We start from the raw sequence: 12,055 nt of genomic DNA, 5'->3' as shown, positions 1-12,055 counted from the left end.
TCTTCAAATGCTTTCAGTACACTTGCGTTTTTCCGGATCCGGCGTGTAATTCCGGCAAGTGGAGTACACGCCGGATCCGAACAACGCAAGTGTGAAAGAGGCCTTACTTCTTTGTTGACGGTTTCCAGGTACTATTTTCTACAATGTAGAACATGACCCAATTTACTTTCAGTAGGTGTTATGTTTTGCTGTAATCTTTGACAATGTGATATGTGTCATGGGCCAATATCAATATGTAGCCCCAGCCTTATTCCTCATAGAAATTTATGAAAACCTTGACACACCCTATTGACAAGGAGAATAGTAAAACCCAGTTGTCAATGTATTCATACATTTCTAGAAGAAATAACAGAGGAACAGCACAATCCAGAATTCAAAAAAATGACCTAGTATAGTTTTTTGCTAATAATGCAAGTATGTACTAAAGCAGACATGTTAGGAGAGCTGCAATTCTCATACAGATGTCATACAGTGAGGAACATAAGTACAGTCCTAATCAAAAGTTTAAGACCACTTGAAAAATGGCAAAAAATCATATTTTACATTGTTGGATCTTAACAAGGTTCCAAGTAGAGCTTCAACATGCAATAAAAAGAAATGAGAGTGAGACCCAAAAAAATTTGAGCATTCAATTAATTGAAAATAACGATTAAACTGAAACAGGCTGTTTTTCAGCTGATCCAAATTTTAGGACCACATGTCTTTAAAAGGCCAAATCTGTGCAAAGATGTGGATTCATTGTCATTTTCTGTCAGGTAGTCACACGTTGTGATGGCAAAGGCAAAAATACTCTCTCTTTTTGAACGTGGTAGGGTTGTTGAACTGCATAAGCAGGGTCTCTCACAGCACTCCATCGCTGCTGAGGTGGGACGCAGCAAGACAGTCATTTAGAATTTCTTAAATGATCCTGAGGGTTATGGAACAAAAAAGTCAAGTGGAAGACCCAAAAAAATTTCATCAGCACTGAGCCGGAGGATCCAATTGGCTGTCCGTCAAGACACTGGACGATCCTCGACCCAAATTAAGGCCCTTACTGGTGCTGACTGCAGCCCCATAACATCAGACGGCATCTGAGAATGAAGGGCTTCAAAACAAAAAACGTCTTCAAAGACCTCGTCTCCTTGAACGCCACAGAACTGCTCATTTGGACTTTGCAAGAGAGCACCAAACATGGGACATTCAAAGGTGGAAGAAAGTTTTATTCTCTGATGAGAAAAAATTTAACCTTGATGGTCCTGATAATTTTTCAACGTTACTGGCATGACAAACAGATCCCACGTGAGATGTTTTCTACGCGCCACAGTGCAGGGGGCGCCATAATGGTCTGGGGTGCTTTTTCCTTCAGTGGAACAATGGAGCTTCAGGAAGTGCAGGGGTGTCAAACGGCCTCTGGCTATGTCCAGATGTTGCAGAGAGCATTCCTCACGACTGAGGGCCCTCGTCTGTGTGGTAACGACTGGGTTTTTCAACAGGACAACGCTACAGTACACAATGCCCGCAGGACAAGGGACTTCTTCCAGGAGAATAACATCACTCTTTTGGCCCATCCTGCATGTTCCCCTGATCTAAATCTAATTGAGAACCTTTGGGGATGGATGGCAAGGGAAGTTTACAAAAATGGACAACAGTTCCAGACAGTAGATGGCCTTCGTGCGGCCGTCTTCACCACAGCAAGCATGCCGAAAGTGAAGTGATCAACAATAACGGCAGAGCTACTCATTACTGAGTTCATGTTTGGAAGTTAGATTTCTGTTTTGGGGGGGTTAGTTTTTTTTGGAGGTGTGGTCCTAAACTTTTGATCAGTTGAAAAACAGCCTGTTTCATTTTATTCATTGTTTTCATTAAATTGAATGCTCAAAAAATGTTTTGTCTCACTCCCATTTTTTCTTGTTGTATGTTGAAGCTCTACTTGGAACCTTGTTAAGATCCAGCTATGCTAAATATGATTTTTTACATTTTTCAAGAGGTCTTAAACTTTTGATTAGGACTGTATAATATACTTTCTAACATAGAAATTATATTATAGTGCATTTGTATTGTGCAGCAGTTGTGTGCGGTTCTGCTGTGATACCGCAGGTATATAGAAGGACAAGCGTTATTCGAACAACTATTTGCAATGGGTGTAATATACCTGTTGCCCAAAAAAAACTGATTGAGGGGTGAGATATATCTGTTTCCACAAAATACTGATTAAGGGGTTTGAGATACCTGCTTCCACAAAATACTGATTGAGGGGTGCGATATACCTGCTTCCACCAAATATTGATTGAGGCCTGCGATACACCGGCTTCCACAAACATACTGATTGAGGGGTGCGATATACCTGCTTCCATCAAATATTGATTCAGGGGTTATATATACCAGTCTCCACAAAATACTGATTGAGGGGTGCGATATACCTGCTACCCCAAAATACTAATTGAGGGGTTCTATATAGCTGCTTCCACAAAATGCTGATTAAGGGGTTTTATATATCTGCTTCCACAAAATACAGATTGAGGGGTGCGATATACCTGCTTCCACCAAATATTGATTCAGGTGTTCTATATACCTGTTTCCGCAAAATGCTGATTGAGGGGTGCGATATACCACCTTCTGCAAAATAATGATTAAGTGGTTCGATATACCTGCTGCCACAAAATACTGATTGAGGGGTGCGATATAACTGCTTCCACAAAATTCTAATTGAGGGGTGCGATATACCTGCTTCTACCAAATTTTGATTGAGGCCTGCGATACACCGTCTTCCACAAAATACTGATTATGGGGTGCGATATACCTGATTGCACCAAATATTGATTGAGACCAGCGATACACCAACTTCCACAAAATATTTATTGAGGGGTGCGATATACCTGCTTCCACCAAATATTGATTCAGGGGCTCTATATACCTGTCTCCACAAAATACGGATTGAGGGGTGCGATATACCTGCTTCTACAAAATACTGATTATGGGGTTCTATATATCTGCTTCCACAAAATACTGATTGAGGGGTGCGATATACCTGCTTCCACAAAATACTGATTGAGAGTTGCGATATACCTGCTTTCACCAAATATTGATTCAGGTGTTCTATATACCTGTTTCCACAAAATACTGATTGAGGGGTGCGATATACCTGCTTCTACAAAATAATTATTCAGGTGTTCTATATATCTGTTTCCAAAAAATACTGATTGAGGGGTGGGATATACCTGCTTCTACAAAATACTGATCAAGGGGTTTTATATACCTGCTTCCACCAAATATTGATTCAGGTGTTCTATATACCTGTTTCCACAAAATACTGATTGAGGGGTGTGATATACCTGCTTCTTCAAAATACTGATTAAGGGGTTCTATATACCTGCTTCCACAAAATACTGATTGAGGGGTGCGATGTACATTTTGAAAATGACAGGCAGAGGAAGAGGCAGGCCGTTCCGCAAGGGTGGTAGGGATCGGACAGGTGCACCAGGCCGGAGCCTAAGTGGGAAATTGGAGAAGGTGCATGCGATTATGTCAAAGGACGCACCAGAGTTAAGTGAGTGGCTCACTCAGCTTTTCTCTTCTGCACCCTCCTCATCCTCTGTATCTGCACCCTCCTCATCCTCTGTATCTGCACCCTCCTCACTCTTTGCTGTGTGCACCCCCAAAGACACCACCACCATAGCCCCTCCACTCGAGTCAGAGGAATTATTTTCCCATCCATTCCCAGACCTTACCGATGCGCAGCTATTTTTGGCATCGTATGAGAAAGAGGAGGTAGCAATGGCCGCCACCCAGTGGTCTGACGGCAGTACCTAGATCAGCCCAAGGGGGTGGTCCCCTCTTTTGCTGCCTACTCCGAGATCTTTAATGTCAGTGGTGGTGAAGGCGACGATGATGACTTGTCAATGACACCATGTGCATGCCCACAACACAGGAAGAGGAGGGGAGTTCAGAGGGAGTGACGGAGCAATAGATGGGGAGGATAAGCAGGCAGAACTCAGTGCACAGGAGGAAAAAAGCAGACTGCATATGTATCTGGAGCAAGCCATCCACCATGCATGGTCACATCTTGCGCTCCAAGGACGCCGGCACATGGCTCCGCAGTGTGGGCTTTTTTAACGTGTAACGTGATTTTCTGGATTTTTTTTTTTTATTCTGTCTCTCACAGTTGAATTGTATCTACAATAAAAATTACAGACCTCTCCATTCTTAGGTGGGAAAACTTGCAAAATCGCCAGTATATCAAATACTTATTTTTCCCACTGTAGGCAATAAAAAGTATATGCTGTCTATGCTGACATGTCCAGTTACTACTCTAGTGGCTTGCAAGGAAGCATTCTGTATCTGTTCTTTACTTTTACATCTGTTGTACAGGATATATATCTGAATATGAACACAACTGTCCTGAAGTTAAATTCAACCCCACCCGGAAACGCCTTCATCACTCTGAGAAATAGGAAGAACAGAGCCTGGTTTACATAACTCACCAACCACACAGATGCAAACACTGACAAAGCAGTTTATTAGCACTGGTAAGAGAATGCAGGAGATACCAGTAACCATTTATGGTCAGTATTTTAGTTCTTAGGTGAAAGCTTTCTAGTGCCTCTATATTATGGAAACAGGCTCGGTAAAATAGGTCACACATTTTTCCATGCCCAGGGCAAGGCCAGGGGGTGTTATATAACACACAGATTCTCTCTTTGGTGTTCTTTGTGCCCCTGTGGGGAAGGTTCATGTCTCTGCTAAAGGTAATCCGGTAGTCTGGCAGAGGAACAGACTACCATAGTTACTGTATCCAACATAGCCGAAAATAATGGGATCTGGCAGCTTTCCGTCTTAAATACCTGCTTTGGCCAGACAAATACCTATTTGTCCAGCTGAAAGCAGGCATTTATGCTGAAAAGCTGCCGGCAATCCATGGTATTCCATTATAGTCAAAGGGCATCCGGCGCTGTCTGGCAGTGTGTGGCAGTATCTAGCAATGTTAGATAGGTAACTCCTGTAGTCTGTTCCTCTGCCAGAACAGACTACAGAATTACCTTTAGTGGACATGTGAACATAGCCTTCCTTTGAGTTGGAAGGGAATAATAAATATAAAGGAAGGACTTATACTTCTCCTTCTTGCTGGACAAAAAGCTATGTGTGACACAACTGTGGCTTCTTTCTGGCAGCCTAAACGTCATAACTGAAATTTACTCCACCCAGGACCTGAAGTAGATTTCAAGTGTAATATGAGACAGTTTTCTGTCACACTCCTCTAACCCAAGCCTCACTCCCTTTTTTACGAAAGTAGCGAGGGTGTAAGAAAGAAAGAAAATGTCGTAAACCAGGACTTGCACCAATATTTCTGACGTTTCTGTAAAGTAAAACTGTCATAGACGCAACCCCTTCTAAAAACAAGACTTGGTGTGGGTCCTAGTGTCCCAACAAATTTGAGACCAGACAATGATGAGGTTCCAATGCTAATGCACAATTATACTTCAGTCAATGAATGCCTTTGCCCCTTGTTGCATGAGTAAAACACTTGGTCCAATAACCTTGTGCCTCTAGGGGAGTAAACTAAAGACATACAGTAAGTTAACCCATGAATCTTAAAAATAAACTTCTGTTTCTGGGGCTGAGTAAAAGGCCTTCATCCCCATACAGATTCATCTTTGTAAGTAGCAGATACGTTTAGGCCACTTTCACATTGTCAATATTTGATCATTATTTGTCATTAGTATTTGCTAGCCAAAACCAGGAGTGGGTCCTAAACACAGAAGTAACACAAATATTTCTGTAACGGCATCCAAGGAAATGCTCCAAACTCCGGACGGAACCTCACGAATAGCTGCTAGCAGACGAATAGAAAACGCACCCAAGAGGCTTACACTCCTAGCAATCAGTATCTAACAGCATACAGTGAATCCCCCCAAGAACGAGACGAGGCTCCATGTTGAGGGTCAAGCAGTGGACAGGCAGAGCTGTGTGTTTATTGATCTTATATAACATGTGTACACATCAGTACCACCCACAGGGTTTTGTAAAAACAACGAATAAACACGTACAATACAGTAAAACACTACCACACAAAATCCTCCCCTCTGCCTGTGATACAATTACCTTACACAATGGGTTGATGTAATTATCATAGGCAGGAGAATACACAATGTTTTCTGTCCTGGAGACAACCGAGGAGTAATTCAATTATCTCTAAGGACAAAAGGAAATCGCCAATACACACGTGGAGACAATAGGACAAAAATCACTACTCAAATATACAATGTCCCAACCATTACAGTAAACATAGACATTTAACATATCCGCAGATGGCTTGGATCTGAGCGCTCAATATATCCAAACAGCGCTCAGATGCCACAAACACAGTCAAATTGCCATGTGGTTTAAGTTTAGCATGAGCTGATGAGAGGGCCCATAATCCTGGGGCAAGAGGCTGGCAACTAGGCTTCTCCACCACCCAGTGGCGAGGTTGGTTTCGCCATATTTCTCCCCTTTTCCAAACAGACTAACAGGGTATCTGACCTTCTGCTGGTCAGTGCCATTGTTAGTCCAGCAGCCCACCCACAAAATAGAAACAGCAGTACAGCCCACCCACAATAAATGGTTACTACACCTGAGCAAGGGATAAACTTGTCCTTGTCCATGTGCCTCACTACGGCTGTGTGCGGGACTGGTAGACTGCCTTGGTGGGTTGCTGAGTGGGCAGAGACCAGCGGTACTTTGCTCTGGTGCCAGCGCTACCACGGAAGAAGCCTGGTTGTTGGAGGGGGAGATCAACTGTCTCCCCTTTAGATAAACCACCATGCTGCTGTGGGGGGAGACCGACTGTCTCCCCTTTGGCTGAACAGCCCTGTTGCTGGGGGACAGGACCGACTGTCCCTACCCCCTGTGCTGTGAGTGCAGAGACCACGGTCCCATCTGCACGGTTGTGGGGCTTACTGTCTCCCCCTGGTACGTTAAGCTGCCGCTGGGGAATGGAGACTGGGCTCCCAATTCCCAACAAATCCTTCTGTTGCTGTGGTATGGAGACTGGGCTCCCAATTCCCAATAGATCACATTGCCGCTGTAACGGCATCCAAGGCAATGCTCCAAACTCCGGACGGAACCTCATGAATAGCTGCTAGCAGACGAATAGGAAACGCACCCAAGCGGCTTACACTCCTAGCAATTCGTGTCTAACAGCATACAGTAAATCCCCCCAAGAACGAGACGAGGCTCCATGTTGAGGGTCAAGAAGTGGACAGGCAGAGCTGTCTGTTTATTGATCTTATATAACATTGGTACACATTAGTACCACCCACAGGGTTTTGTAAAAACAACCAATAAACACGTACAATACAGTAAAACACTACCACACAAAATCCTCCCCTCTGCCTGTGATACAATTACCTTACACAATGGGTTGATGTAATTATCACAGGCAGGAGAATACACAATGTCTTCTGTCCTGGAGACAACCGAGGAGTAATTTAATTATCTCTCAGGTCAAAGGGAAATCACTAATACACACGTGGAGACAATAGGACAGAAATCACTACTCAAATATACAATGTCCCAACCATTACAGTAAACATAGACATTTAACATATCCCCAGATGGCTTGGATCTGAGTGCTCAATATATCCAAACAGCGCTCAGATGCCACAAACACAGTCAAATCGCCATGGGGTTTAAGTTTAGCATGGGCTGATGAGAGCGCCCATAATCCTGGGGCAAGAGGCTGGCAACCAGGCTTCTCCACCACCCAGTGGCAAGGTTGTTTTCACCACAATTTCCATTATACTTTTCTACTGTACATTCCATACCTCGCTTTGCATTATGCTAGGTTTACATCTCCGGCAGGCACTGGCATTGTCCGGCATTTGTAGAATCCAGCGGTTCTGGTATTTTGTTCCTATGCCATGTGAGAATTCTGTAATCCCAGCACATGTGCACCTAGCCTTACCAATACTGATGAAATATTGAAAAATTAATACTGACCAAAAACTGACCTTGTTAAAGTAGTTTCACATGAGGCCATGTGTTACCCAAAAATGATTATTTTCGTTGCCGCAGAAAAGATGCAGTCGCATAAAGGACAAGCTCATTCCTTGGGCTATTGTTGGCATCTTTACACAGGACAATTATTGGGAACGAACCTTCAACTGTCCTGATCCTCAGCCCGTCTAAAAGGCCCTAATCCTAACCAGAGATGACTGGGAATTAAAACCTGCTACTTTCATAAAGGATCCACACAAGACATATTTCTAATGTCAGGTAGACACTATACTATACATATACAGTAGCATTCAATATTGGTCAGATCATTGCAGAAATAGTAAAGTAGACATTGTAGATATGAAGTAGACAAAGAACAGAGAAGACAGCTATCATGATGGCTGTCAAGTAGTTGAGCCCGATTAGTGCTGGGGAGCACTAATTATGGGAGTAACTGGTAAGCAGATCTGGGTTTATTATGTATTGAGGCCATGACTGGAGGCATTCACAACAAACATCAGAGAAACATCAAGATGTCACAAAACAGTTCTCAAACTACTTATTACAAATGCCTTCCTCAAGATTATCATTACCTAGCTGTCAGCCAAATCTCATTCGACTGACAGCTATTTCTCTCGACCCCTCAGCAGCTGAGCCTGCATGTGTCGTGAACTGGGAGAGGGGAGAAAGCACTTGTCAGGCACATCCTTAAGATTGGACATGTTGAGATCCAACTGCTGGATCCTTTTCTCTCCCAACATCCGCTATTGGGGAAGAGATGGGATAGGGGCGGATTTAACATTTTTTGGGCTTCATTCAAAGTTATCTCTCGGGTCTCCTGTTCCTCCTCAGCTAAGCTCCACCTCATTGTGCCACTAATCTCTAAACTCCACATCATCAGCAGGCTAAGCTCCGCCTTCATTGGCCCTCTAAGCCCCACTCTCATCTTAACAGTGCAGCTCAGGAACTTCTGCTACTACTCTACAGCTGGGTAGAGCCCCCTCTCTCTGTCCACCTCTTTAGCAGTTTTTTTCAGGCACCCTCTTGTGAACAGCAAGGGCCATTTTCTGGGATCCCAAGCATTTTCTTGGTGTGTGTATTGGTAAAGTCTACCACTAGTCGGGAGTGCCCCTTCCCCAAACAAATTATCCAGAAACACCAAAATTGGCAGGTTTGGTTGACGTTAATGTGTATGGCCAGCTTTACTATTACACTGTGTTTCTACGCAAAAGGAATTTGTCATATATAGTTTAAGTTATTCAGTATATTAGGCGCTACCTGAGTATCTGTCTGAACTTTCAAATTACTATAAGCTATGAATTCTGCTTTAGCAGATATAGCATCTTCACCAATCATAAAAATACATTATAATATTTCATATTTATTCATTATGATAAGGAGTCTTCCTAGGTTATAATACAAGTAGGAAGTATTGTCAGCAGAAGTTTTCAGATCAGACATCCTGCTGTTTAGGCTGAAGGAGGTGTTAATTAAACTCTTTTGTTAGAAGACCAAATATCTTGCCTTTGTCAAACAGGATGAAGAGAAAATAATTAAATCTCCCCTGCCCTTTTCCCACTCTGAAAAGAAAGAAAATGAACTAACAACACCCTTGAGCAATTCAAAAATAAGTGTGGTCTGATGGTCTGACATCGGGGTTGAGAAGGTGAGTTTACCTGATGACAAAGGGTGCCTTCACATGTGACAGTCTGTGTTACAGAAAAATTTTCTGTGAGTGAAAATCTTTTCCATTCACCTGAGTGGGACTTGCAGAAATCCATGTGCTTCTCACCAAAACAACTCAATTAAGATCAATGGAACTGATTTTCAGAAATGTTCTGCAACAAAATCTGTCCCATGTGAAGGCACCCTAATTGGGTTGTCTCTTAAAAAGCCCCTTTACACTGTTTAATTGAACAGGGAAAGAACCGTTCCTTCCCAGCAATTGTCTGCTCGTCAGTTGAGGAGAAAGCTGCATTTACATGCAGCGATCACCTCCACAGTATGGGGAGGATCAAAAGCTAATGCCATCATGTGTCCCCATACAGCAGGGAAGCTCAACCTGCGGCCCTCCAGCTGTTGCAAAACTACAACTCCCAACATACCCTAATAGCTGTAGGCTGTCCAGGCATGCTGGGAGTTGTAGTTTTGCAACCGCTGGAGGGCCGCAGGTTGAGCATCCCTGCCATACAGAGTCATTGTTTGTCGGCAGCATAGTGTTGTTTAGACACCATGACGTTCTGCTGCCGGCAAGCAATGATTTAGATGACTCCATGAAAGATCCTATTCCCAGAAGAACGAGTGTTTTGCTCACACCTTTACATTGGCTGGTTATTGCTAATGAGCATTCCTATGAACACGATAATCTGCCCGGGCAGTGTAAAGAGATCTTTAGACTCCCAGCTGAGATAACTATCTACTCTACCTTCCCATCCCAAATGCTTTACCTCCCCCCTCCTGCTTCTAAATCTTCCCAGTATCCAATGACTGATGATGATGAGTGTCAGCTGGTGCATCTTACTTTTGAGAAACCACTTTAACCCTGTAACCTCCCTCTTGAACCTTTTGTCGAAAATTAAAAAGTAAAACTGTTATGTATATTGCTAACTATTATGTATATAATTGATCTATCTATACATGCGGAATAATATTTCCACTCTTGCTAGTCCTACTGTAGAATGCTAATAAGCTTTAATGACCTTCCTCAGGGCAGGAACAGACTGCTAATTCAGAACAATGCAGTTGCTGAAAGACCCACCCTGAAACCAAGAGCCAGAACTGTCTGATGTTATCTGTTTTTATAATACAGTTCCATTAGAGGTGAGCCATAAAACGTAACTGATGTTTTTTTTTTGTGATTAAATATTTGTTTTCTTTAAGGGGTTGTCTGACAGTTTTTAACCCTTTCCTGCAGTGATTTTTCATTTTTGCATTTTCATTTTTCACTCCCTGCCTTCCCAAATCCATAACTTTTTTATTTTTCCATTCACATAGCCATATGAAGGCTTGCTTTTTTTTGCGGGACAAGTTATAATTCCTAATGGCAACATTTAGCAATGCATGCAATGTACTGGCCATCTGGAAAAAATTAAATACATTTATACACTTTATTAATCCTAAAAGAAATTGCAGCCTCACAGTGCTGTACATGATACATAAAAGTATTAGAATGTATTGGCTCCGATGAGCCAAAGTAATTGCTTCGCGAAGTCTCGCGAGACTTTGCTTAATAACTTCATAAATTGATTTCTACTGTAAAAAACTTTTCCCGAACTCGGAACCGAACCCGAGTTCGGGAAATGTTTTTTTACAGTAGAAATCAATTTATGAAGTTATAACGTGAAGTCTCGCGAGACTTTGCAAAGTAATAACCTTGGCTAATCGGAGCTAATGCATTTTAATACTGTACGTACACTACAGACCAAAAGTTTGGACACACCTTCTCATTCAAAGAGTTTTCTTTATTTTCATGACTATGAAAATTGTAGATTCACACTGAAGGCATCAAAACTATGAATTAACACATGTGGAATTATATACATAACAAAAAAGTGTGAAACAACTGAAAATATGTCATATTCTAGGTTCTTCAAAGTAGCCACCTTTTGCTTTGATTACTGCTTTGCACACTGTTGGCATTCTCTTGATGAGCTTCAAGAGGTAGTCACCTGAAATGGTCTTCCAACAGTCTTGAGGGAGTTCCCAGAGATGCTTAGCACTTGTTGGCCCTTTTGCCTTCACTCTGCGGTCCAGCTCACCCCAAGCCATCTCGATTGGGTTCAGGTCCGGTGACTGTGGAGGCCAGGTCATTATCACGATCGGCGTGACTATCACATACGTGACACAGAGGGAGGGAAAGAGGAAGGCCCTGCCCAAGTGAGAGGGAAGGTGGTGACCCCTGACTCACCTTGCGGCTGGCACCTGGCTGCCCTGACGTCCCTAGACGGGTTCCTCACCCGTACGCCGATCACGTGCCTAAAACCCTGGCTTTCCCTAAGATGAGCCCTAGATAGTGAACAGGGCGGTGGGAACACTAGTCCGCACCACTAGCTCTAAAGGAAAACACCAAGGGGAGGACAGACAATACAGACTCAACATATAA

This window comes from Bufo gargarizans, chromosome 3 (genome assembly GCF_014858855.1).
Source record: "Bufo gargarizans isolate SCDJY-AF-19 chromosome 3, ASM1485885v1, whole genome shotgun sequence".
In the NCBI taxonomy this organism is placed as follows: domain Eukaryota; kingdom Metazoa; phylum Chordata; class Amphibia; order Anura; family Bufonidae; genus Bufo; species Bufo gargarizans.
This window is presented reverse-complemented; position numbering follows the sequence as displayed.